The 27,644-nt window shown below is 41.5% G+C and overlaps 1 protein-coding gene and 1 long non-coding RNA gene across 5 annotated transcripts in view; one reads left to right on the plus strand and one right to left on the minus strand.

The window, feature by feature from the left end:
• The window catches only part of ARHGEF4 (Rho guanine nucleotide exchange factor 4), a 420,624-nt gene that overhangs the window by 37,202 nt on the left and 355,778 nt on the right, over nucleotides 1-27,644 (minus strand). The window lies entirely within an intron of this gene.
• On the plus strand, nucleotides 17,670-27,634 carry LOC114037754. Its single transcript, XR_003568495.1, has 3 exons — nucleotides 17,670-18,118; nucleotides 25,342-25,438; nucleotides 27,359-27,634. It is a non-coding gene; the product is annotated as an uncharacterized LOC114037754 (long non-coding RNA).

The raw sequence follows: 27,644 nt of genomic DNA on the forward strand, positions 1-27,644 counted from the left end.
AGCCTCCCCTCGCTACTCCAGTTTCCACTCGTCTAATAATCCATCCCTCACAAGACTACCATAGCAATGGCAATTCTTTATGTACAGCTCTGATCATGCTACTCCTCTGCTCAAGATCCTTCAATGGCTCCCTACATCTTATTAAATAAAGTTGAAATACCTAGTCTGGCATTCAAGGCCCTCTACAAATGGCTACTTCCCTACTTCACATACTGTATTCTGCAGGACGTATTTTATATTCTAATTAAAGTGGACTACTCAAGGGCCCTTGTATTGGTTCTATGCTTTCTTGCCTCCATGCTTTAACTCATACCATCCTTTATGCCTCATAAGCCCTTCTCAACTCTGTATCTTTTAAAATCTTATCCAATTTCAAGAACCAGGTCAAATGCTATCCCCTCCAGGAAGTTTTTATTGATGTCTACAAGTCAGAAATAATTGCTTTCTGTTCTGGCATAGCACTTTCTATCTAATTTGCATACTCTTTTTATATTCTATTTTGCACTGACAATCTGACATAGTGGACAGAGAAATGGCCTCACAGCCAAGAGGACCGGGGTTTAAGTCCTGCTTCTGACACATCCTAGCTCTGTGACCCTGGGAAAGTCATTTAACCTCGGTGCTCTGGCAACTTTCTAAGACTATAAATTCAGGGAAAGTGCCAGTCTGCATTGATAGAGGGAATTTCCTCACTTGGGAGTTCCCTACACCAAAGAAATCAAAGGTCCAGTCTCTATTCCTATATACTATAACTGTTATATATTTATGACATCATATTTTATATTCATAGTATAATGTTGTCTACTTGTGTATATCTTATCCCTATTAGACTATAAGCTCTATGAGAGTAGAGACTGTGTTTTAATTATGGTTGTACTTAACCCAGCGCTATGCACAAGGTATGTGATTGTGGGATAAATGAATGGATGGTGATGATGGCATAGTGGAAAGGCACTGGGACTTGGATTTTACCACTAATTAGCTGTGTGACCAGCTTGGACAAGTGATTTTTACCTCTTTAGTCCTCAATATCTTCACCCTGAATTCAAATCTGCCCTCAGACACTTACTAGCTAATGTGACCTGAGCAAGTCACTTAACACTGTTTACCTCAGTTTCCTCATCTGTAAAATGAACTGGAGAAGGAAATGGCAAACCACTCCAGTATCCTTGCCAAGAAAACCCCAAATGAGGTCACTTCACTCCTGGACTTTTGTAAATGGCTTGCCCCTGGGCCTGCCAATGTCCACTCTCTCCCTACTTGAATCCTTCCTTCATTTAGACACCAAAGTGATTTTCCTAAAGCTCTGGTCCAACCATAGTATCCCCTATTCAATAAACTCCAGTGGTTCCCTATTGCTTCTAGGATCAAAGACAAAATCCTCTGGCATTTCTGGGTCCTTCACAACCTAGCCCTCTTCTACCTTTCCAGTCTTCTTATACCTTCTTCCCTACTATACACTCTGATCCAGTGACTCTGGCCTGGCTGTTCCACAAAGAAGACAATCCATCTTTCAGCTCTGGGCATTTCTGAAAAGCTGACTGCTGGCAATAACCTTATCTCTTAATAGTTAGTCTTTATGTAGATAGCAATCTCAGGTTTGCAAAGTGCTTTATCATTATCTCACTTGATCCCTGGGCAGTCTGTCTCTTCCTCCCTCCCCACCAGCCTTTGCACTAATGGAAGGAATAGGAGCCCCTGGCTGTGCTGCCCAGATGTTCAGTACAGTTCCTGGGGAAAAGAGGGAGCAATGGTGCCATTTACACTGAATTTGCAGCAGCAACAAAATCCAATGACTTTTTATTACTTCAGTCTCCTGAGGAGGCTTCCACAGGGTAACACCACCAAGTGTGAATATCTACTAGGTCTGAGGTGCAATCAGGATGCTTTTCTAGCTTCATTCTCTTACTTCCTGCCTGTACTTGCTTCTCTCTCTCTCTCTCTCTCTCTCTCTCTCCCCCCCCTCCCTTTTCCTCTCTGTTTTCTTTGTCTGTCTCTCCAGCTTATCATTTTAATTTTCTCTCTTTTTTGCCCTCCATCAGTCCCTCTGTCTCTGCCTTTCTTTCACTGCCTGCCCACCTTCTCTTCTCAATTTTCTTCTATCAGACTTGGCTTCTGCCCAGAACAGCAGCCAAGGGGGTATGACTCATCTCTCTTTCTTATAACTGCTCAGGCCTCTTCTCCCTGAAGCCCATCTGAATAAACTGCTTGCTACAAGTATACAATAGTCAGCACCTCCCTCCCTCCTTCCTTCACAGACTGCTGGGTATCCAGTCCCAGGGAGAATTAACAATAATAATGGTAGTCATTTATAGGTTTGCAAAACACTATACCTAAACACACACACATACACACACACACACACACACACACACATATATAATAATTGCATGTATATATGTATATACAGTATGAATATAACATATTTTAATATATAATAAACATGTGTAAATGTATATGCTTGTATTATATAATATATAATTATATACATACATATATAATGATATATTATCTCACTTGAACCTCACAACATATGAGGCAAATATTGCAGATTTAGTATCCCGTTATTGAGGAGTAAATGGAAACTCAGATAAGGGACTGCAGAATACTGAAAAAACCATTTGATTTGGAGGCAGAGGACAAGGGTTTGAATTTTAGTCATTCAACATGCATTTATTAAGCAACATCATATGTAAGATACAGCGTGAGGTTCTAGGGATTCAAAGACAAAATTGAAACCATTTCTGTCATCAAGGAGCTTACATTCTATTGCAGGAGGCAACATGTACAGATATAAGTTTGCATAAGATATATGCAAAATAAATACGAGATAATTTTTTTGGGGGGGAGTACTAGCAGCTAGGTGGTGGTAGGGTCAGAAAAAGCTTCACATAGAAGGCAATGCCTGAGCTGAGCTTTGAAAGAAACCAGGGATACTAAGATAGTAAGAGGATGAAATGAGGAAGGAGTGCATTCTGGGCATGGCAGACAGCTTGTGCAAAAAGGACAGAGACGATATGAGACAGAGAATTCATTGTAAGTGCTGTCTGCTAACAGTGTGAGCCTTGATATGTCATTTAGCCCTTCAAGGCCTCAGTTTCCTCGGCTATAAAACGAAGGAGTTGGAATGGATGACCTCTGAGGATTCCATGGCTTGTTTGTGGTCATATGGCCAATAAATATTAGCAGTGGATTTCAAGCCCTGCTCTTTATTGCCTCCTAGTCTAAAATATTTTCTACTATACCTCGCTGCCTTTTCTTTTACCTGATAGTAGGCAATAACCCAAGAAGTGTGGGCTAAATAATGGTTCCATCTTCTTTTAGAGAAGCGGTGTGTATAGAAAGTGAGACCAGAGCTAAAGTTGGAGTCAGAAGTAGGTAGGATTCTTGGATTTGCAACTTATTAGCCATGTGAATCACCTAACATCTCTGAATATACACATACGTATACACACATACACATACATATACATGTCTATAAATAAGATACACTTGTCAGGACAGCTAAGTAGTGCAGTAGATAAAGCACCAAGCCTGGAGTCAGGAAGATCTGAGTTCAGATCTGGCCTCAGACACATACTAGCTATGTGACCCTGGCCAAGTCACTTAACCTCTGTTTGCCTTAGTTTTCTCATCTGTAAAATGGGGGTAATAATAGTGCCTACCTCCCAGGGTTGTCATGAGGACCAAATGAGAAAATTGTAAAGTGCTTAGCACAGTGCATGGCACATAGTAGGCACTATATAAATGTTAGTTATCATTATTATTATTATTATTACGTATTTCCATATTCCTCATGTATAAAATGGGGAATGGGTTTTTTGTGAAGATCCAATGAGATTTCTCATCATAGCTGGATTTTCAACTTATTAGCTGTGACCTTATACAAATCACTTAATATCTCTGAAACACCGCCCCCCATATGTGTGTGTATGTGTGTATGTATATACATATATATTATATATACACACACATATGCATGCACACACATATGTAAGTACGTATGTATACCTATATTCTTACCTACATTTCTCATCTATAAAATAGGGAATAGGGTTTTTGTGAAGATCAAATGAGACTGTGTTGTTGCTGCTGTTGAGTCATTTCAGTCACTTCAGTCACGATCCCGTTTTGGGGTTTTCTTGGCAAAGATACTGCAATGGTTTGTCCTTTCCTTCTCCAGCTCATTTTACAGGTGAGAAAACTGAGGCGAAAAGAGATTAAGTGATTTGCCTGGGGTCACACAGCTAGTAACTTGAGGCCAGATTTGAACTGAGGTCTTCCTGACTCTTAGCCTGGTACTGTATCCACCGTACCACCTAGCTGCCCCAAACTTGCATATAATAGATGCTTAATAATTGTTTATGTACTTGAAACAAAAGGCACATATAAAGTCCTGCAAGGTTTTAAAGGAAGGGATTAATCACTTTTTAGATGAGAGATGAGAAACATGTCTCAGCTGAATATCAACAATCTGTCATTAAGTATCTTTATTAGCACTGGGGTAAGTAAACGCAATTTTGATTTGGGGATGGAGGGGTAAGGGTGGGGAGAACTGATTGGCTCCTTGTAGTTTATCTTGAGCTCTAGCTTTCCCAAATCCTAGGAATCCTTTGTATGTTTTACAGTTATCTGAGTTTCATAGATGAGGGCAATGAGCTGACAGGTAAACTGTATTAGATACTTTAACTACGTCTTCACAGGAACAGAAACAAATTTGACCTTAAAAAATTATCTGTTGATTTTTAATTTTTTGGTTTGGGTTTGGTAAACTTTTTGGTTTTTCCACTACCATAAATAGATTTAAACCTGTAAGGATCCGCTCTGCCCTATTCACGAAGAAATATTTATTGAGTAGTTATTACATAGAGTCTTGTGCCAGGAATTGGAAAAGGTACAAAGTGTTCTGAGATTTTAGCCCTTAAGGAATTTATAGTCTAAAACCTGAGGTAGGAGATATGTGTGTATGTATGTATGTGTGTGTGATTACACACAATACATATATAAATACCTATATGTACAATATGACATATAAAATATGATAAATAGCAATATGAATTAGTATATGTTAAGTGCCAAATGAATGGTGCTAACAGTAAGTGCTACGGAAATTCAGAGGAGGAGGAATAACTGTGGTTTGGGAGAAATAAGGCAAAGCCTCATGGAGGAAGTGGAATGTGAAAGATGAAAATCTCACTAGAGATAATGATACGAACAGAGATGTGAGGATGGTAGTGGGCAGACGCAGATTACCCATTTTCAAAGACTCATGTACAATAAAATATACTCAGCAATAAAGCTGGAATGAGCATAACTGAATATTCCTTTATGACTGAGAAGCCACTTCAGGATCCTGGGGTGCCTCAGGGCCATTACTATGAGCATAATTGGCAGTATAGCCCTAGTTAGCTAGAATTCAACTCTCTAGAGCTTCTAATAGCAATTTTTGCCCTTAGGTTTGATTTTTAGGAGGATGAAACAGATTCAAAGAAAACAAGCTGAGACAACGGATTTCTTTAAAACTCTGACAGACTTCTAAAGTGGCAAAAAATAGGAAAAAAAGAATAAAATTCAATGTTGGCAGGACTGTCTTGAAACAGGGTCTCCAATATTGCAGACTGCTGCAAACATTTTGGAGAGCAATATGGAGATATGTAATGAAAGTCGATGAAAAAATCAGAAATTTAATCATACTCTGTGGCCCAGAGAACTCATTTCCAGGACTCTATCCCAAAAAATATCACAAAAGAAAAAAAAAACCTATTTGTGCAAGCATATTCATAGCTACTCCATTGATAATAGCAAAAAATTGGCAACAATTCATCTGTTTAATGACTGAACAATGAATAGATAAATTACGGTATATTAATATAATGGATTATTATGGTGCTTTTAAAAACCTAAGTATGAAACACAAGGAAATATATAAAGATCTTTTTGGTGGGATGCAATGCAAGGTTAGCAGAACTAGAATAGACAAAGAAAGTAAAGTAAGAGGTGTAGAACTTCAAATGTACTTGGAAAGATATACAGAAAATGCTTTTTTTCATGGATTATTGATATGTTTGGCTCTATTAACTGAAATGCTAAAGGCTTTAAGTAGGAGCTTACTTCTTGTTTTATATGTTTGTTTTTGTTGACAGCTAGTAAATTTAAAATAATTAAAAAAAACTGGTTAAGTAGCACTGCCTCTCTATAGGGAGATGTGGGCTCTGACAAAACATTGACAATTCTGTCTATCCTTCCAATTTTATTTTGATCATCATAACAGAGTTTTCAGGACAGGGTATTAGTTGTACCAATGAATCAGGACCCTAACATGGGAAAGTGACTGAATCCCTAACTAAGACAAAGGAAAGGTAATCAGCCTGTGTATTTATCAACTTAGGTCAGCCAATGGTTATGGGTTGGGGGAGTGGTAGATAAGGCCAAACAGGAGCACAAGTTCTGCAATACAAAGCAAGCTAGTTTGGTGGGAGTAGCGATGGAGTAACCATTTGGAAAGACATACCCAAGGGGCCTTTTGGCCCACAGCCCATGTTGTATGGATGGAAGAGGTGATTTGTGTATGATGTGGGCTGAACCAGTAGAAAGAACTGGCCTCTATAATCTTCTGCTGAGAAAAGGCAGCTTCAGGTAGGGCTAGAGCATGTAGACCTCTAGGGTGGAAGACAGGAAGCAGATAGGTCTGACTTTGGCCAGAGGACTGAAGGACAAGTGACTCAAGAAGGTTAAGCTGATGGACAGCAGAAGGACTTGCCTAGATCTAGACTTTTATATGCCATATGACAGGAAGGTGGCACAGTGTGGAGTCAGGAAGACCAGAGTTCAAATGTGACCTCAGAAACTTACCAACTGTGTGACCCTGGGCAAGTCACTTCTCTTCTGCCTGCTTCAAATTTTTCAACTGTAAAATGGGGATAATAATAGCACCCACCTTCCAGGGTTGTTGTGAGGATCAAATGAAATAAGATTTGCAAAGCACTAAGCACAGTGTCTGGCAAGAAGTAGGTGTATAATAAATGTTTGTTCCCTTCCCTTTCCTTCTTTCCCTTTCCCCCATATTTTGGGCTGGGGTGTTGGACTCCAGAAGCTATGAAGGGAGGCTATGGCCAAACAATTCATAGGATCATAAGTTAGTGCCAGAAGGGCCCTTAGAGATAATCTAATCAAACCCCTTCATTTTATAGATGAAGAAACTGAAAACCAAAGGAGTGAAGTCACTCCCCCAAGGTCACACAGGTATGGTAGAACCAGAGGCTCAGATCTTGGTCTTTTGATTGGGAATTCAATGTTCTTCCCTCTATGCCGTACTTGCCATGGAACTAAAACTGCCTTAATTATCAAGGTCCAGACAGAGAATAGGAATTTAATAACAGGAGGGGGTTAAGGAAAGTAAGCAAAAATGTCCTGCAGTTGGCCAGGAATAATGAAAGGAACCTTTCTAACCAGTGGCCTTATAACTTTCTGGGTGGTATTGGAGGACAGGTACTGCATCTGGGGTTACAGCTATGACCAGCGTTCATACGTCGGCTCTGCAGAGTTCGAACTACATGATCATGGGAGCCTCTCTAGGCTTCAGTTTCCTTATCTGTAAAACAAGGGGGTTAGAACAGATGACCTCTGGGTTCCCTTTGAGTTCTTACTTTATGATTTTATGCCTTTCCTCCCTCCTTTTTTCAGTGTTTTCATACCCCATAAAATACCTACGATTATGGTATGTTGTTTATGAAAACAGAGACTTTCATTTTTGTCTTTTTAATCCCAGCAGTGAATGGAGTGCCTGAAACATAGTAGGCACTTGATGAGTACTCTTTAATTGATTCTGGAAAGGGGATATGGCTTTTAGGGACCTATGTAAACAAGGAAAAGTGGGGGCAGTTTGAACCTGAAGGGGGAACTAGGAAATTGAGAAGTGAGCCTGCAAATGAGATTCAGGTTATGGGGACTACTTGAGGTACTACCAAAAAAAGTGTTCTGGACTGTGTTTGATATACATTCAACAAATCTCCATCTTTTCCATCCACAGTTCTAGGGAGGAATCACTGATGTTCCTAAGGTCCTACAAGATCTTCAGTCAGTAAAGAGGAAGCTACTGTGACTAGTTTAGACATATGAAGCAAGAAAGTGAATCAGACATTTTTAGAAAGGTTTTCTAGTAAGGGCTGAAAAAGAAATAGGGTTACTCATTAGTCACTGAGAGAATTAATTTCCTCAAAAGAACCCATTCCTCAAGAAAGGTGGATAAACAAAGTTTGAGAGCATTATTCTAGAATTCAGCAGACATTAGCCTCCTTGATCTTCCTTGCATAGAACACTCCATCTCCTGACTCAGGAAGTTTTCATTGGCTCTTCCCCATACCTGGGGGAAATGGAAGGGAATAAGATTTATATAGTGCCTACTGTGTGCCAGGGACTGTGCTAATACTTTTTTACAATATTATCTCATTTGATCCTCACAACAACCCTGTAAGGTAGATGCTATTATTATCCTCATTTTACAGTTGAGGAAACCAAGGCAAATAGAGGTGAAATAACTTGCCTAGGGTCACAGAGTTAGTAAGTGTCTGAGGCTAGATTTGAACTCAGGTCTTCCAGGCCTAGCACTCTACCCATTGGGCTTGGAACTCTCTCTTTCCTCATCTCCTCTTTCTGACTTCCTTGGCTTCCTTCTAGTCCCAGCTAAAGTCAAACCTACTGCAAGAAGCGTTTCTCAGTCTTTAATCTTAACGATTTCCCTCTGATATTATCTTAGTTTATTCTATATCTGTATATATGTATATATCTATGTCTATCTATATCTAGCTATCATGTTTGTACATAGTGGTCTTCCTGTTGTCCTCTCCATAATCTGTGAGCACCTAAGAGCAGGGACTATTTTTTGCCTTTCTTTGTATCCCCAGCGTTTATTTAGCCCAGTGCCTGGCACATAGTAGGTGCTTAATAAATGCTTCTTGACTTGAATTGACAAAATGTTAGGGAAGGGACATTAGATACACATGATCTAATTGGACATTTTCATTTTAAAGATGAAGGGCCTGAGGCCCAGAGAGGGAATGTATATTATTCAAAGTCACTCAATTAACATGTAGAAGAGATGGAATGAAAATATATATCTATCTATATCTATATCTATATCTATATCTATATCTATATCTATATCTATATATGGAATGAGAACTCAGGTTTGCTGGTTCTGAATCCTTTGATCTTTCAACAACACTATATAGGATTGCTTTAAAAAATCTCTTTAAAATAAAACTTTCTGAAAGTTTGGGTTGTGGATTAAACAGATGTTTATATCACTTGCAAGTCATGGCATCGTCTTCCTAATGTCATGGTCCTCTTCGAGAATGAAGGACAAACAACAACAAAACTTATAGAATCATAAAATCTCAGATTTGAAGGCTCCTCAGAGGCCATCTAGTTGAACCCCATACCTGAACATGAATCCTCTCTATTATACACCTGACAAGTGGTCATGTACATTTTAATTGAAGATTTATAGCAAGGGGGAGGAATGCTTTTCAGGAGGTCCATTCCATGTTTGGACAGCTCTAATTATTAGAAAGTTATGCTGTATGTTGTGCTTAAATGTGCCTATCAGAGTATCTGCTCACTGCTTCTGGTTTTGCCCTTTGGGGCAAGAAGAACAAGACTAATATTTCCCACATGGGATAGCCCTTCAAATATTAAAAGGGAACTATCGTATTCTTCCTAATTTTTATCTGCTTTGGGATCTGGAATCAGGAGCTGGGTCCCAATATCTATGTGCCATTGGCCAAGTCATCTTACTCTTCTGACCTCAGTATTCTCTTCTGTAAAAAGAGGGTTATAAGACTTCTAAGGTCCCTTCCATTTCCGTATCTATGACTCGATGAACTAGTCCCCTCACCATACAGGGAACACTTTTCTTGACTCTGCCCAGCTTACCAATGGCCTTCTTAACAATCAATAAACATTTATTAAGCACGTACAATGTGCCAGGCACTGTGCTAAGCACTGGAGACACAAAGAGGCAAAAGACAGCCCCTGCCCTCATGGAGGTTACAGTTTAATGGAGAAGACAACCAAATATATACAAAGCAAGCTATCCAGGATAAATAGGAAAGAATTAACGGAGAAGGCACTAGAATTAAGAGGGATTGGGAAAGGCTTCCTATAAAAGAAAAGATTTTTGTTGGAATTCAGAGGAAGCCAGGAAGTCAGTGGGTAGGGTTGAGGAGGGAGAGTGTTCCAGGCATGGGAACAGACAGAAAATTTCCAGAGCTGAGAAAAAAAAAAATATATATATATATAAATATTTTAAAAATATTAAAATATAAAGGCCAGAATTGAACATAATGCTCCAGAAATTGGTAGAACAGGGGAAATTGGAGGGCAACAATCACCTCTCCCATTCTGGAAGCCATGTCTTCACTCCCAGCATATGCGCATACACATATGTCCAGCAAGATGACTTTTTACCCATAATGTAGCTTTTACCTGAGATTCCTGGGCCCTTGAATGAATCTGTTTTTCCAGATTAATTCCTGAACAAACCACACCCCACTGTTGTTTCTGCAAGTTATATAATTAGAGACAGGTGCTTTCTTTAACTGAAGCCCTTGCATCTGGCTAAGTCTTTTCTTACTCCAGACCCTTGCATTCTGCTGTGGTCCCATTTTGTTCTCTCTGTTTCTCTCTCTCTCTCTCTCTCTCTCTCTCTCTCTCTCTCTCTGCAATCTGCTCTTGGAGAAGCCCATCCTTTGAAAGATTCTGAGTCTGGCTGGCGAAGGAGGATGGGACAAGGCCATATCTCCAGATATCCAAGGTGATTAAGAGGTGGTACATAGGGTTTGGAGCTGAAAGGGACCTTAGAGATTTTCTAGATCCAACCTCCTTTTTCTTCAGATAAAGAATCTAAGCCCCACAGAGAGAAGGCCATGTGATACCTGAATGGAGACTCCAGTATAGGTCTCCTGAAGCCAAATCCAGTGCCTTTCCCATGCTGTCTTACTGTCTTCCAGAGTCTTTGACTCTGTCCAGCTTTCCAGTGGCCTTCTTATCAATCAATCAATGAACATTTATTAAGCACCTACAATTTATAAGTGCCTACTTCTTTCCGAACATGTCTCAAGGGCATAGCTATACTGGTAAAATGAACTGGCCTACTTGCAACAACACTACTGGGTATAAGAATTTCTGTAATGCAGTGATTTTTAGAAAATCTGTCTGATCTTGAGTCTGAGGCATAGGGGCCCATGAAACAAGGAAAATGGGCTGAGTATTTGTAGAAAAAGATGTTTCAATTTTCTAGCATGAATGAAGGCAGGAATACTCATTGCCATTTCATAAGGATGGAAGCATTACATGTTACTCATTGCCTAGACTGGCTTTGGCAAAGCAAACAATATAGAGGGAGAAAGGGAATGTGGATAATAATGAAAAGGGCACCAGGCTAGAAGTCCAGACACCTGGGTTCTAGTTTTACTTCTGTCATTGCTGTGTAACACTGGTAAAGGGATTTAATCTCTCAGTCTCAGGTTTCTTATCTTTCAAATGGGCACAATAATATCTTGCCCACCTACCTTGCAGAGTTAGGATTTCTAGATCAATAGAAAGGAAAGTAATTGTGTTATTGTAATTATAACTATAATCATCATATGGTTTGCCCGTGAAGAAAGCAACAATAATAAGTATTCCTTCTCTGCTGCCTTTGCCAATGTAAGAAGTCAAAATCATGGCCTTGGACATGGGCATATTCCACTTTGCCAAAGTGAAAATGTTGAAAAGCCACTCATAAGTAATCCTGAAAAAAAAGCTCAAACTTTGTGTTCTCAGGGGAAAGATAACTCACAAACAAGGAGTACTTCCCAGAGGAACAGGTACGGCAGGGAAAGAGTAGAGCATGGGAATTCCCTGGTCATTGAGGCTTGTGAGCCATGATGGGAACCCTAGCCCTGATCAGAAGGACAAGCTCAGGTCTTCCATCCTTGGCTTCATGGCTCCGAGCCAGGCTCCAATTAAGAGAAATGTATAAGTGAGAAAGGCAAAGACCATCATCAAACAAGAGTTCACTCAGAAAGCACTGAGGTGAGGAACAAGGCTAATGTACCTTTTAAAACGGTGCCAACCAATCTGTGAGTTATCATTGGACAAATTTTGGTATATTATCAATATATCAATTCTATATTTTTATATTTTCTTTTATTTTAATTATCCCTTGGTTACTTTGTAAAGCTCTTTTTGCAAATGCCAAACTTGTCCCAAGTGAACTACTGGAATTCAGGGACTTGTCCATATCCAGGTTTAGAAAACTAGAGGGATCAAGAATATTCTTGGAGGACAGGTGTATGGTAGTGGTATGGCCTTCTCTGGGTAGATCTGGGGTGCAGGGTCTATTAGAGATAAAGACCTCATAAAGAGTGATTGGGTTGTCAACACCAAGTATTGTGCTGTGTGTGTGTGTGTGTATGTGTGTGTGTGTGTGTGTGTGTAAGGCTGTCAGGATAGAAGACTTTATTTCACATTGAATTTAATGCAGCAAATATTTATTGGTCATCTGCTATATATAGTGTTGCATTAGATACTAGGAAACAGCAGAATTTTTTTTAAGTTTTCTTTTTATTATTATGAACTTGACAAACATTGTTGTGCCCTTCTTTCCTGGGATATTTCTCCACTCTACAACAGTAGGACATCTGGGGAACATGGGGTGAGTGTTGGGATGGAGAAAAGGGGACAACTCTGAGGCACCAAACACCAGGTATGTAGATTGAGCCAAAGAACAACTCCAGCCATATTTGTCTACTTATTTAAAACTCCAAAGCATGTCAACTGAATCTTTACCTCTTTTTATGTTGTTTCCTCCTTCTGGTATGTCCTCATTCTTCTCTGGCTATCCAAGTCTTACCCATGCATTAAATTACAATTTAATTAAGAACCATTTTCTCCACAAAGCTTTTCTCTGAAAATCCAGAGAACAGTCCTATCTGTTCCCTGGACTCTTTATAACCCTCATTGTCTGTATTATTCATTGGCTTTCATCATATTGTTATAGCCTGGAGAAACCTCTTTTTCCTGTCTAGCAAGCTGTCTATTTCCTTGCTATTTTCCTTCCTCCTGCCCTGCCCAATTTTTGGAACTTCCTCTCTCTAGATTCTATGTCTGGAAGCTTCTAGGCTAGAAATTCCAGTTTTCTAGCTTATTGGTGGCTTCTTATCTGTGACTTCATGAGTGGGAAACAATCAGACCTGAGTGAGGTCTCTCTTCTCTATAAAACACCTGAATTGCTCTGCTGCTTGGTGCCCCCATGACCCTCTCCTCTTACTTCCTGATCTGCTTGAGCTGAGACATTAGATGGCTAAGCCGTCATGAAGCACAGACCTAGGAATCCCTGTATGAGAGGGGTATAACCTTTATCCAAGCCTTGGGAATAGTTTCTTCCTTGACTGACAATTATGAACCCCATCCCCACGCCCTATCAGCACCTTCCCTTCGTGGTCTGAAGACCATCACCCTGAGGCTCCCTGGTTTTCTCTCTTCCTAATTCCTTTCAAGTGCCACTCTGGAGGTGTCAATTCCAGCCCCAGTGTGAGGAAGATGTTGGACTGCTCTAGTATAGAGAGGTCAGTCCTGGCTCTAGTGTGAAGTGTGTGGTGGTAATAAGTAGGCTTCACTTAAAATTCTATTGTTTGTCCCTTTGGTGTCTCTACCTAAGCCACGTGGCCCAGTGGCCTTTCCTCTGTGACCTTCCTTTAAACATACCAAATATATGGGGCTGGTGCTTTCAGCATTGACTGGCTCTTTCCCTTATTAGTCATGTGACCCTCAACAATTGGCTTAATCTCTCTGAGCTTTAGCTTTCTCATCTGTAAAATCGGGATATCCTCACTGTGCCTCCCTGGGCAGGATTATTATGAAGAAAGCACTTTGTTAGTCTTATAGGGCTACTTAAACAACATGAGTTGTGATTATGATGGAATTTGAGAGATGGGGCAAGAAGAATTTGCCCTTGAAAAAACTGAAATTAATGAAATGAAATGAAATTTCTGTGCTATCTTCCTTTCCTTCTTCTGCATTTCTTGGGAACCCACTGATCCCATGTTTCCTAGCTTTACTCTTGGCAGCAAGAGAAACACATTCACCCTGACATATTAACACACTCCTAGTCCCAAGAGCCTAGTCCCAGGGGTGGGGAACCTGCAGCCTACAGGTCACATGAGGCCCTCTAGGTCCTCAAGCGCAGCCCTTTGACCAAATCCAAACCTCATTGTGAAGTCAAAGGGCCACACTTGAGGACCTAGAGGGCCACATGTGATCTTGAGGTCACAGGTTTCCCATCCCTGGCTAGTCATTCTAAAACAGGAGTGCAGAAAGGACAGTGCTTAATCCAAAGAAATTAGTGCTAATGGTAGAATTTTAGACATCAGTAGGGAAGGCATTTTGAGAATCATAACAATAATTGATATTTTGTAAAGGGAGTGCTTTGAGGCCTGCGAAGTGTTTTATTACATTTTCCCATTTGATCCTCACAACAAGCTTGTGAAATAACAGATAAGGAAAAGGAGCTTCAAAAAGGTAAGTGTTAGAAGTGGTGTGAGATTTGAAGCTGCATTTCTCTTGACTCCAAGACAAGTGCTCTTTTTACTCCATCAAAAATAAAATCTGCTGGGCGCCAGATCCTCAGATCATACTATGTCTTTTATGTCTATGGCTCTAATGGCCCCCAAACGGCTGATCACAGGCTGAAATCTCTACCATGAAGGTCACGAATGAATCAGTGAGGGCGAGGATAATTAACTACTTGCCCTGTGCCCACTTCCATTACCACAGATTGATCTACCAGATTATCTAATTGTTACCTTGGAGAGGGTAGACAGCTTGTGCCAGAATGGTTGAGATATAAGGTTAAGGAGCTTTGAGTTTCAACTGGTTTGTAAAGGAATGATAAGCCCTGGGTGAGGGATAGAACAGGGTAACAGACTTTTCTTTAGACTTGAACACAGGATTGGAAAGATATCCTATAGAACCAATTTCTTATGTATCCTCAGAGGATATATAAGAACCTTAACCTGCCTTCACCACTCCCCAGTGCCCCTGTGGTCTTAGGAGCGTCCTTGCCTACTTTGGGACCAGCAGTCATACCTAGGAGCCTAAATGATTCATTTCCAAATGCCAGAGCCAAGTCTTGAGACCATTTCTTACCAGCAGCTCAGGGTTAGGTCTCCTGGGATCCACTGCAGGAAGGGTGAGGGGGAGGACATTTTTCAGGGACCAATCTCCTTGGCCTCCTGTTTTCACCACTCTGAGACTCTAGTCCCACTTCTATCAGAAATAGGTGAGTTAACCCTTGGCGGCAAATCAGAAAGACAAGGTATTGTCAGTTTTTCCCATGAAAAGAAATCAGTAATGATAAGAATGAAAAAGCAGTTCCCTTTCTGTGCACACCACAGCCACAGACCAGAGACAAAGGAAGGATTGGGAGGGGGATTTTAATCTCGCCTAGACTAATATCTGAAGCTATCACGTATGTTTGTGAGTGTCTGTGAGATTTTTCTAAGAACAGAACTAGCTATCTTGCAGGCCTCAAATGAGCAGAATGCCAGACCAGAGGTATTGGGCCTGCCCCTTGGGAGGGGACTCTAGAGGAAGGCTTTCCTTTCTGTGAGGCAGAGAGACATTCCTTCTACTTGCTGTTCCATAGACCTGATTTTATATCCTCCCACCCCTAGCCCAGGACTCACTCCACATAATAGTGAGTGGTAATGGTGGGAAAAACTAGGGACTAGTGAAAACAGGTTCTAGTACTGTTTTTATCACTGTGTGACCTTGAGAAAATCCCTTGAATTTTTTTTAGGCCTCAGTTTGTCCTTCTATCAAATGGGGATGTTAATTCTTTCTCTACCCTCCTCATGAGGGACCAGATGTATTAGCAGATGTCAAAGTACAGATGTCTGAGAAGTACAAAATGCCATATAAATTAAAAGAATAACTTAGTATGCTATTTTTGCATACTTTCCTCCTAGAAAATAGCACAGCTAAAACACAAAACACGTGGCTTTCTCCCACCTCCACCCTGGACCTCCATCTTCTTTTACCACTCCCTTCCCCAAGACTTCATTCCACTTGGAAACTCCCACAGTTTGAGCGGGGCACAGAATTTAAAAAAAACCAAACATCATTATATGTGCTTTTAACATCTATTGAATGAAAGAGAACTTCTCCATCTGTGACATCATAGAGTCACACTCTATGTCCATGACATCAGAGATATATCCTATAGCCCCCATGTCACAGGGGACACGCTTCCTTTCCACGAAGTCACGCTCCACACCCACGATGTCATGGAGACACATTCCACGTCCAAAAACATCCAAGACATGCTCCATATCCTTGACATCACAGAGACACAAAGTGAGTCCACAGCATCTTAGTGACACACTCCATGCCCATGACATAACAGAGACATGCCAACGATGACCCCTGGGATGGTTTCTGGGGATGGGCACTGTTCAGCTCAGGAGGCTGCTGTCGTCAGCCTTGGAGAAGATGTCAGCCCTATGGAACTGGGTAGTATATCGAGTTGTTCAGGGCAGGAACTGTATGATGGCAGGAAAGTCATGGTATCCAGGTATTTCTGTCCTTGAACTTGACAATAGGCTTTTTTGGTGGGGATGTGAAGCTAACATGTGCCAATGTCAAGGGGAGACAGAGCCCTTCCCATGGAAGTCCTGTGGAAGGGGCCCTAAAGGGTCCCTCAGTCATTTTATCAGGCTCCAATCTGGCCTTTTAAATCCAGTTCTCAGCCTATACACAATTGGCATGACTCTTGACACTGGGCCCTTTGCAAAGGGGCCCCCTATGATGAAGTCTTGGCTTCCTGTCAGCTCTTTGTCACTGTGTCACACCATGCGTCTCCCCACCCCCATCCCCACAATGCCTACAGAGGCAAGAGTGCAGTGAAGGCACCCCAGGCTCAGCTGAGTGAGCACAGCGGCTCCCAACCCCTGTGGCCAATTTCAGTTAACTGGACATCATGCTGCCCTCATCATGATTTCTAGTGCCCTGGCTTAGGGAAGATGCTGGTGGAGGGCAGCGTGTGGCTTGAGATCCCATCAGCAAAGAAGCTCTTGGTTAACAGCAGTAATTGATAGTTCATCAAAAGACAGGTGTGGCTTGGAAGGAAAGCAGCTGTGCAGTTAATGTGCCCCCCACCTCCATGGCACCCACGGCCACAGTCACAATCTCACAGTCACAGAAATCACATAGTGACATCCACTCAATCTCCCATCCTCCCCTCACACAAAAACACTGTCACACATACACACACACATACACACATACATGCACACAGGCACAAATTTACAGACGCAGGTGTACATAGACAGAGGCACAGACAGAACAATATTAAGAGATCTGCAAAAGATCTTTCCCGGGGCCACATGATTATACACAGTCTGACAACACAGCTCTAGGGTCACGTACAGCTGCACCCAAAACCAGTCCTACACACAGGCACACACGCTCACTCACATACCCGGTTGCATACACGCTGTCACAGAGTCCACGCACACACAAAGGGGGTCACACAAAGGGTCCTGAAAGTGGAGGTAGACCCTTTGGGTGCAAGTCTGGGAGTCTAATGCAGCAGGAAGATTAAGCTTGGGGGGGTGGGCAAGGGGAATTTCCACAGCTGGCTTTAGTCTTTGTTCAGTTCAGAGGGTTGGCTGGGCCCCTTTCCAGGAAGAAGGCACTAGCAGTGTCCAAGAGCCCGGAGCAGAATTAGACCAGTCTGCCCTCCCCTTGATCACTGGTGTGGTGGGATGGGAGGATGGGGAGGTTGAGAGGATGGGGGGTGGGGGAGACAGGAAAGACAGGCAACCAGAATCAGACAACGATAAGCTGACCTGCTGGTCCGGAAGCCCTGTGTGCTGCTCACCCCCAGCCACCAGCACCAGCCACCAGCCCTGGCACCGCTGGCTGCCTCTCCTACTGAGGCTGCTTTGCGGCCCCTCTCAGTGCTCAGCGGAAAGCTAGCAGGAACATCAGCACGACATTAATGATGATGAGGAAGAGCAGGATGACAAAGACCACCACACGCTGAGTCTCAGGGTTCATGTTGCAACGAAGGAAGGTGTGTAGGATGCTCCATTGAGGCCGGCTGCAGTCTGGGCCCTTCGCCATGGCTGGCCTTGGCTGAAGGATGGGGAGGGGGGAGGGGGAAGGGGGAAGATGAGTGGGTGGCTTCAGGTTCCAGATCCTCGGCTGCTCGCAGAGAGAAGAGTTCAGAGAGAGGGACTGGCTGGAGGGGAAAGGGGAGAGGGAGGGGGCTGAAGAATGAGGAGAAGGAGCCCCAGACAATAGACCTATTCTGCAGCTGTCAGGAGCAGAGACTTGAGTCTTCTCTGCAAAGCCATTTTCGGCAGCCAGCCAAGAGGAGTATGCACGTGTCCCAGATGCGGCTCCACCAGACTCCCCCTAAGTCTCTAAGCCCCCTACTCTCCTTTAGTAGGGCTGCTCCCAGGTCCCTCCAAGCAGAGCTGGATGGGACCGCTGCCCTGCCATAGTGGGCGGCAGGGAGAATGCGCTGGAGCGGGGGCGCTCTGGGCTGTGATGCTGGATTCCCAAAGAGCCGGCTAGCTATTTGCTGAGCCTGGTATCCAGGTTACATGTGGGGGCCCTAGCAACGGAGAAAGCACAGGGGCGAGGGGGTAGGAGGTTTGGAGAGGGGGAAGGGGGGGAAGGAGGAAGGGGAAAGAGGGTCTTTAAGGAGGTTCAGGAATAGATTAGTTTCTTGCTTTCAATCTCTACTGCCCTCCCTTTACTTCAGATGAATGGAGAAGGCAGGTCATTTGTGCTTAGGTTAATAGGGGTGTTTGGGAAGATGCAGTATAGTCATACTCCATCTAGATGGATGTATAGGCGCGTTGTTCAGATTGTTGGAGGAGGCGGGGAGTGGGAGGGGAAGGACAGTACCTGGAATATGTTTATTCCTATTCATCCTGAACATTTCATCTTTTAGGAAGGTAGGTGTCAGTGAGGCAGGTTGGCAAAGCTTACTCTGACAGGGTAGAGACACTTGAGAAGAAGTGTGGGCTGAGATGGTGTTAGGAACGTTGGGCTTGGAGTCAGAAGACCTGTGTTGGAGTGGGAGATCTGCAGCTGACTAGTGGTGGGGCCTTGGGCACTTCTGTCTGTGTCTAAATTAGGGGCTTGTACTAAATGATATCTACATCTCCTTCCGGGTCTAACACTCTGAGATTCGGTTTGGAAGCAGAGATACACTTATGTCTAAGGGCAGTAAGCAGGCAGGCATTTATATGTCCTGAGGAGTAGGGAGGTCTGTCCCAGGGCAGCTAGGTGGCACAGTGGATAGAACACCTGGGCCTGCAGTCAGGAAGACCTGAGTTCAAATCTGGCCTCAGACACTCACTGGCTATGTGACTGTGGGCAAGTTGCTTAACCCTGTTTGTCTCAGTTTACTCATCTGTAGAATGAACTGGAGAAGGAAATGGAAAACTACTCCAGTATCTTTGCCAAGAAAACCCCAAATAGAGTCATAAAGAGTAGGACTGAACTCAACTGAAATGACTGAACAATAACAACAAAAAAGTCTGTCCCAGCCCCTCAAGTATCTTTCTTGTTGCCCTGTCACCATTACATCTTCCTGCATTCATTCAGGGGTAAGCATTGCCCTTTCTGAGATCCTCTTTTTAAGTACCAATACTCCTGGTAAGGGAAATCATGTTGATCCCTGGCACCTCAATATAATCTATAATGGTAGTAAACTTGAATTTAATTTTCAGTGTCATTTGAGCCTGACATCAACCCTGTGTGAGGGGTTATTATCTCTAATTAGAGCTAATTAGTGAATGAGGAAACCTGAGGCCCTGAGGCTTGCTCAAGTCCACCAAGTTTAGTATGTGGTGGAGCTGAGAGCCAGCTGTGGTATAGAAGACAGAGCCAACTATAAACCAGGAAGGCCTGAGTTTGAATCCTACCTCTGACACATCCTGACTGTGTGATCCTGGGTAAGTCACTAAGAATATAGCTTGTAGAACAAGTGCCAATCTGCATTGGTGGAGGGAGTTTCCTCATTAAGAGTTGCCTATGAAATCACTGATCTGGTATAGCATTTGAAGGGGTCCAGGTAGGCCTTATGGCCAGGACTTCTGACACCAATGCCAATGAACTTTCCAAAGAGCTTTCCTTTCCGAAAGAAGCAGCTCAGGGCAGTATGAGAGCCTTGGGTCCCAGGAGAGAGAAAACTCAGCACAAGAGGGAAAAGGAAACAGACGGGGATAGGTAGGAGACTGGGGACAATTCAGATAGACTTTAGTGACTTTACAATACTGTCAAATGCAGGCCCTATTTGAAAATTTTACCTACTCCCAGAAATGCTTGACTGGCTCCCTTAGTCATGACAACACAGCCCAGGATCATGGTTAATGTTGGGAAGAGGATACAGGTATCATTACTGAACCAGAACTTTCTTTTGCTCAGTTCCAGAGCAAATATAAGGCTACCTAGGTTTGTTCCAGGGCAAGCCTAGGAACCAAGTTCTATATCAACTAGGAACTTTTTTTTCTTTTTAATAGTATTTTATTTTTTCCCAATTGAATGTCAAAACAATTTTTAGCACTCATTTTTATAAGATTTTGAGTTCCAAATTTATCTCTCGCCCTCCCTTCCCTCCCGTCTTCCGAAAATGGTAGGCAATTTGATATAGGTTATGCATGTGCTACACGTAAAACATATTTCCACATTAGTCAGAGTTGTAAAAGAAAAAACAGATCAAAAGGAAAAAAAACCCACAAAAATGAATAAAGTAAGTGAAAAAATTATGCTTTGATCTGCATTCAGAGTCCATCAGTTCTTTATCTGGATGTGGATAGCATTTTCCTTCGTGAATCCTTTGTACAGGATTTTTATAATTGCCTCCTTAGCCACCTAAAATAGAAGGAACATGGACTGACTTGGACTGGAGTAAACTTTTTATTTGGGGTCCCCAGTTTTTGGATCTGGAGATGGAAAGAAGGCATGCATAGTTTTGGAAGCCTTGTTTGGATGTCCCAATTTCTTCAGCTTCTGTGGTATCTCAAAGCATTTTGAAAATAGACAATTCTCACAGGATCCTGGGGGCGGGAGTGGGAAGTGGAGTGGCAAGTCACAGAATCATGGGATTTTAGCATTGAAAAGGACAGTATCCGACATAAGATTCATACTCAGGTCTTCCTGATTCCAATTGTAGGACTCCATCCACTACCCCAAACTGCTTCTCTTTAATCCACACCCTTCATCTTCTATAAGACGTATAAGGAAATGGGCCACAGAGGTCGAAGTGACTTGTCTAATGAGCTCGTGGTGGGGTTAATGAGTTGGAGAACTCAGGTCTCCTGACTCCCATTTCAGTACTCTTTTCACTCTACCATAGATAGACCCCATTTTATAAAGAGAGGACCCAAGGCCCAGGAAAAAGGATGACTTTGAAGTTATGCAGTGACTAAGCAGGTCTGGGAATAGTATACAAGGATTCTGAGTCCTCCTTCTGATGCTCCAAAACAGGGATTCCTTATAGTGTGAAAGGTACAACAGAAACAAAGTCACTGGAGTGTGCATGGAATATGAGGCCTGATTTTACCAGCAGAAACAAGGAGTGATGGTAGGGAGAATGGCCTATGGATTGAGCCAATGAATTCTTTCAGATTATCAGTTAGTAAATGAGTTACCTTGTCAGGTCCCAGTAGATTTCAGGTACTAGGGGTCACCAGGCAAAAAGATTTGCCCCCATTCAATTTAGCAAATATGTATATGTAATAACTACTACCTGCAAAACATGGTGCTAAGTAAGCACAGAAGCAGTTAGATGGTGTAGTGGATAAAGTGCTGTGCTTAGAGTAAGGAAGACCTGAATTTGAATTTAGCCTCACACACTAACTGTATGACCCTGGGCTAGTGCCTTAACCTCTGTCTGCCTCAGTTTCCTCAATTGTAAAATGGGGATAATAATAGCACCTGCCTCTCAAAGGTTGTTGTGAGGATCAAATAAGAGAATATTTGGAAGCATATAGTAAGTGCTTGATAAATGCTCATTTCCTTCCTAAGTACTAAAGAAGATACAAAGTTTAGATAAAATCATCTACACTCTCACATGGAGTTTAAAACAGAGTTAATGCATTAAAGATCTATGATCTCATAATATGAGTAATTAAATATTAGGGCATTGACTGAGTTTTAGAGAGGGTGACTTGCCCATGGTTATAAAATGAGTCAGCATCAGAACTGGGATTTGAACCCAGATCTTATTGTTTTCAGATTGACTGTGCTATCTATGATGATGCCACAGGATCATAGTAATACTCATAAGACACACAAATGGATCTGTGATGACATTCATTTAAATGTTCCCTCCAGTGAAGCAGATTGCAAACCTTCTTGTAAGACTAATGTCCATGTCTCCCCATAAGTCTTTCCACCCGATGTGCTGCAGATCTTTCTCACTTTCTCCTGAGATCATGATGAAGATGCTCGTGGAACACTCAGGCTATCTCATCCCTTGACTAGCCTTGATAATGTCCTTTATTGCAATTTTTCTTTGAAGTTCTTAATGGTTTTATATTGTAGCATGGTCATATCTACCATGTATCTCTCCAGTCCTTTGTGCATTATTCTTTTGTAATTTGTCGGATACTATTGTGTTTCATGTGTCTTTCAGGCATACAACATGATGGATTTATTTTAGTAAAATGATAGGCTTTTCTTTCTGGGAGAAGCTTGATCCTGCTCTCCTCTGCTGTTTAATTCTGGACTCAACTCATTGTCCATTTACATTGTCTGTCCCAGATATTCATACTGATGCGAAGGTTTTATAGGCTGTCTATCCAAATGCATGTCATGTAGTCAATAGACACCTGTCATCCATTTGGTCTTTCCTGTGTGAATGGTCAGGTCAAATGTTTGAGGAGTTACAGACTTCGTCCAGAAAGTTCTGCAGTATTTTGGAGTTCAATGCAAACAGGGGACAAAAAGTCCCCTGAAAAGAGGAACATCTGGAAGACTTTGCTGTCCATAGGGAACCCATCTTTTAAATTTTTTCTACTTTTTCTACTTATTATTCTACACTTGACAAATACTACACAAACACAAATATTTCCATATACAAAGAATAGAAAAAGGGGATTGTGTATGAAACTGAATCACTATTACGTACAACTTATTTTTTTAATTAGACAATAAATTCAACATACTTGTTTCAAAGTTTTAAAAAACAAATGTTAAAAATTGTTTTTACACATAGTTGGAAAAACAAGAGAGTAGGCTTCAAAGAATCACCAGGCTAGGCCTAGGGAAACTAGGCCCAGGGAAAAACTTAGCAAGTTTGGGCTGGCTAGAATTCTTTATGTATCCTTTTGATTACCCTTGTATCTACATATAATCTGCGTTTCTAGATATTATTTGTGAATTTACATGTTCTATTCTCTTGTGAATAGGGTCTTGGAGTCCTAAATAAAGACTCTTGGGGTCTTTATGTAAGAAGGGGTCTAGGAGTTAATAAGAGAAAGAAAAAGTATGAATTAGAGTTTGGGAACCTAGGGACAGTGGCAGGGGTATAACCAATAATTTGGGTGGGGATCAGTCTCAGCCAAAGGAGTTAAGGTGGTTAAGGCAAAAAAGAACAGGGGGCCTCACACTTGAGCTAAGATTTAAAGATGAATGAGACTTATAAAAAGAAGGAAGGACCAGGGTAATGCCAGGCTTTATGGATCAGATCTGAGAAAAACCAAACCAAACTCCTTTCAAACTAAAGTTCTTATATCATGGCCAATGGTCTGGGGAGAAAACTATTCATACCTTCATTTTAAGGAAAAGCCATGTTTCCCGAAATGTAGCTACAAAGTGAATTTCTGTAAAGTAAATTTTATTTCCCAATTTTCTATGAAAATCAGAGCTAAGTTTCCAATAAAGTGACAATAATACCATTTACAAAGTACCCTAAGGTTTAAGAGTATTTTCTTCACAACTCCACAAGTTAGGTAGTACAAATATTAATATTCCCACTTTAGAGAAAATGAAACTGAGAATCAGCAAGATTAAATGACTTGCACAAGGTCACATAGCAGGTAGGTTACAAAACCAAGAATTAAATCCAGACTCTCTGAGTCCAAATCCAGCAGTGCTCTACACTCCTCTAGTCTTCTTATTTAAAAGCATCAAGGTCACCCTTTGACCCCTCTGTAACAATGAAAATAAATTTAAAATTTTTGGTGAGAAAGTGGTTAAGACGGAGCATCTCTCTTGGCATGCTCAACACTGTAGTACACCAGTGGGCATTATGCCTGCTGGGATTTTTATTACTATCTGCCAGTTTACTGTTCCACTACAGCACTTTCTATAATCCAGGATCTTCCATACTATGATTCATACACTCTGCCCACACTATCACACTTCACCAGTTTTTTGTTGTTATTCAGTTGTTTCAGTCGTGACCCCACCTGGGGTTTTCTTGGCAAAGATTTGCCATTTCCTTCTCCAGCTCATTTTACAGATGAGGAAATTGAGGCCAACAGGGTTAACTGACTTGGCCAGGGTCACACAACTAGTAAGTGTTTGAGGCCAGATCTGAACTCAGAAAGATGAGTCTTCCTGACTCCAGGCATGGCTCTCAACCACTGAGCCACCTAGCCATGCTTAGCTATTATCTAACACTGCACGTAATCCCTCTTTGAGTCTGTTGAGTTCCCATCCATCCTTTAAAACCTAATTCAGAATCATAGAATCTCAGATTTGGAAGGGACGTTAGAGGCTATCTATTCTAATAATATCTGAACAAGAATCCCCTCTACATCATTCCTAAAAAGAGATCAGCCAGCCTTTGCTTAAAGATCTCGAGGGAAAGAAAACATGATCTCTTAAGACATTCCACTCTACTCTTGACTAGCTTTATTCTAATTTTTTTTTTTTGCTTTTTGGGGAGGCAATTGGGGTTAAATGACTTGACTAGGATCATACCACTAGTAAGTTTCAAGTCTCTGAGGCCAGATTTGAACTCAGGTCCTCCTGACTCCAGGACCGGTGCTCTATCCACTGTGCCACTTAGCTACCTTGACTAGCTTTATTTATTAAGAAGTTTTCCCTTATAGCAAGTCAACTGCTACTTCCTTGCATTGTTCCTGGTTCTGCCTTCTGAAGCCCAGCAGGACAAGTCTAATCTCTTGGACAGCCCATTAACTACTTGAAGACAACTACCATAGTCTCCCTAACTCTTCTTTTCTCCAGGGTAAACAATCCTAGTTCCTCTAATGTATCCTTATATGATATGAACTTGAGTCTCTATACAACTCTCCTTGTCTTCTTCAGGATTCTCTCCCGCTGAGCAAAGTGGAGAACCGAAGAGGGAATACATTCCAGATCTGGGGGACAGCTTGTGCAAAGACAGAGGGATCGGGAGAGGCATGTAAGATCTGGGGAACAGAGTAGACCAGTTTTTTTCTGGAATAGAGAGGACATGAAGAGAAGTAATATAAAATGAAATTTTCCTCAGCTCAGATGATACTACGGCCATGAAGCTTTCTGTGATCTTCAGCCCTTACTGATCCCCAGTTGGTAGGGACCTACCACTTCACAAAGAACTTTTTAAAAATACACTTATGTAATACTGAATATCATGGATTTGTATCTGGTTTTGTGTCCGATTTCCCTGATAGACTGTAGCCTCTATGAAGACAGGGTCTCCATTGAACACAATAGATGCTAAATAGATATTTGTCAAATGTGGGATAATTTGCTAACTTCAAGGTTTCATTCAGATTCCACAAAGTGAATTAATGACACACTTTACTAATTCTGTAACTTCAAAATTTTCTAAAATGTGTCTGCTAAGAAAAAGATGTACTGCTTACTTTAGTCATGTTCCAAATGAGAGAGATGAGGCCACAAAGAGAAGTCACACAACACGACTATGCATGAGTCACAAAAGAGGTCAGGAATTCAGACCCTTGGTGTTAATAATGATGATGGTGACAACAAAAAGCATGACACTATGCTAAGTCCCAGTTTTTCTTGTTACTGGGTCTTTCCTTCAGCTCTTTATGAGAACCAGTCTTAGATTTGCATACAATCACCATCATGTGCAAGGATAACAATAATAATAGTAATAACAACAATAATAAATAACACTTTGATGCTTTTAAGGATGTAATCTCATCAACATGGGGATTCTCTCCAAAGGTACAGATCATGACCCATTCATGCCTTCCCATCTTGAGTAATTCTTGTCCATGTCCTCCCAAAACTCTTTCAAAGAGGGCCCACCCAATGTTCTGAGGACCTTCCTAATAACAATAGTAATCATAGTTAACATTTATATAGTGCTTACTATGTGCCAAGTAAAGTGCTTAGCACTGTACTAAGAACTTTACAGACATTATCTCATCTGATCCTCATAACACTCTTGGGAGGTAGGGGATATTGTTATCAACATTTTACAGATGAGGAAAGGAAGGCAAACAGAGGTTAAGTGACTTGCCCAGGCTCACACAGCTAATAAGTATCTAAGGCCAGATTTGAATTTAGGTCTTCGTGACTCTAGGCCCAACTCTCTATACACCGCCACCTGGTTTCCTCTATATGTCTTGACATTGTTATATCAACGACCATTGAAACAATATGGTCAACCACTGGTTATCTCACTGCTTATCTAGGGTTGGTTTTTTTTTTTGCTCATGACCCACAATTTTAATTCTTCAGAAACTACAGTAACCCATGGCTCACATTTATAATAATATTAAAAAAATTAAGAGTAATAATGATAAATTACCTCTATAGAGCACTTTGCAGTTATAGACGCTTTATGTACATTTTTTTGGGGTTAAGTTTTCAACTATTAGGTGCTGTAAGAAGTAAATTGCTATTATCCATTTTTTACAACGGATGAACACACTGTCACATAGCCAGTAAGCCACAAAGTCAATTGGCAAGACAAGCATTTTAAGGTGTTTTTCAGGCATGGGGATAGGCTACACTGAGTCTCAATCTAAATCTCTCTCCTTGTCCTCTTTGTCTGGGTCTTGAGCCTTGGAAAGCTGGCTAAGCTGTGGTTAAGAGTGTAGTCAGTGGCTACCAAGAGAGATTATAGCCAAACTCCAAATTAATTTTATATATATATATATATATATATATATATATTTAAGGTTTATTTTATTTTATTTTTAAATGAAGATCCACCTTCTCTCCTTCCCACCTCCTCTAGCCTCATAGCACCTAGGATCATAGATAAGTTCTGCCACATCCCTCTTGCAATTCCCCCTTCCCATTCCCAAGTAAACTGGAAACATTTCAATTCCATATTCTCATTTTCCTCAACTGATTCCTACAGCTAACGATTCCAGAGTGTTGCTCATGAAGTGGAAGTAAGAGATAATACCTTGCTCCCTGCCAATCACCATCATGGAACCTCTGAGAAGGAGGGAGCATTTCTAAAAACACACCAGAAATGAGCCTTTTCATGTATGAAACGGGAAAGCTGAGAACCCATCTTTAGAACTGCCTTATGCCACTCCAATCTGCATTGAAATTTGGAGGACCACAGCATCCCTCTTGCATTTCCAGTTAGCTGTACAGAATATACTCTAATAAATCTCATTTAAACACATTAGTCTTAT

Source organism: Vombatus ursinus, unplaced genomic scaffold (genome assembly GCF_900497805.2).
Source record: "Vombatus ursinus unplaced genomic scaffold, bare-nosed wombat genome assembly UNPS02010548.1, whole genome shotgun sequence".
Classification (NCBI taxonomy): Eukaryota; Metazoa; Chordata; class Mammalia; order Diprotodontia; family Vombatidae; genus Vombatus; species Vombatus ursinus.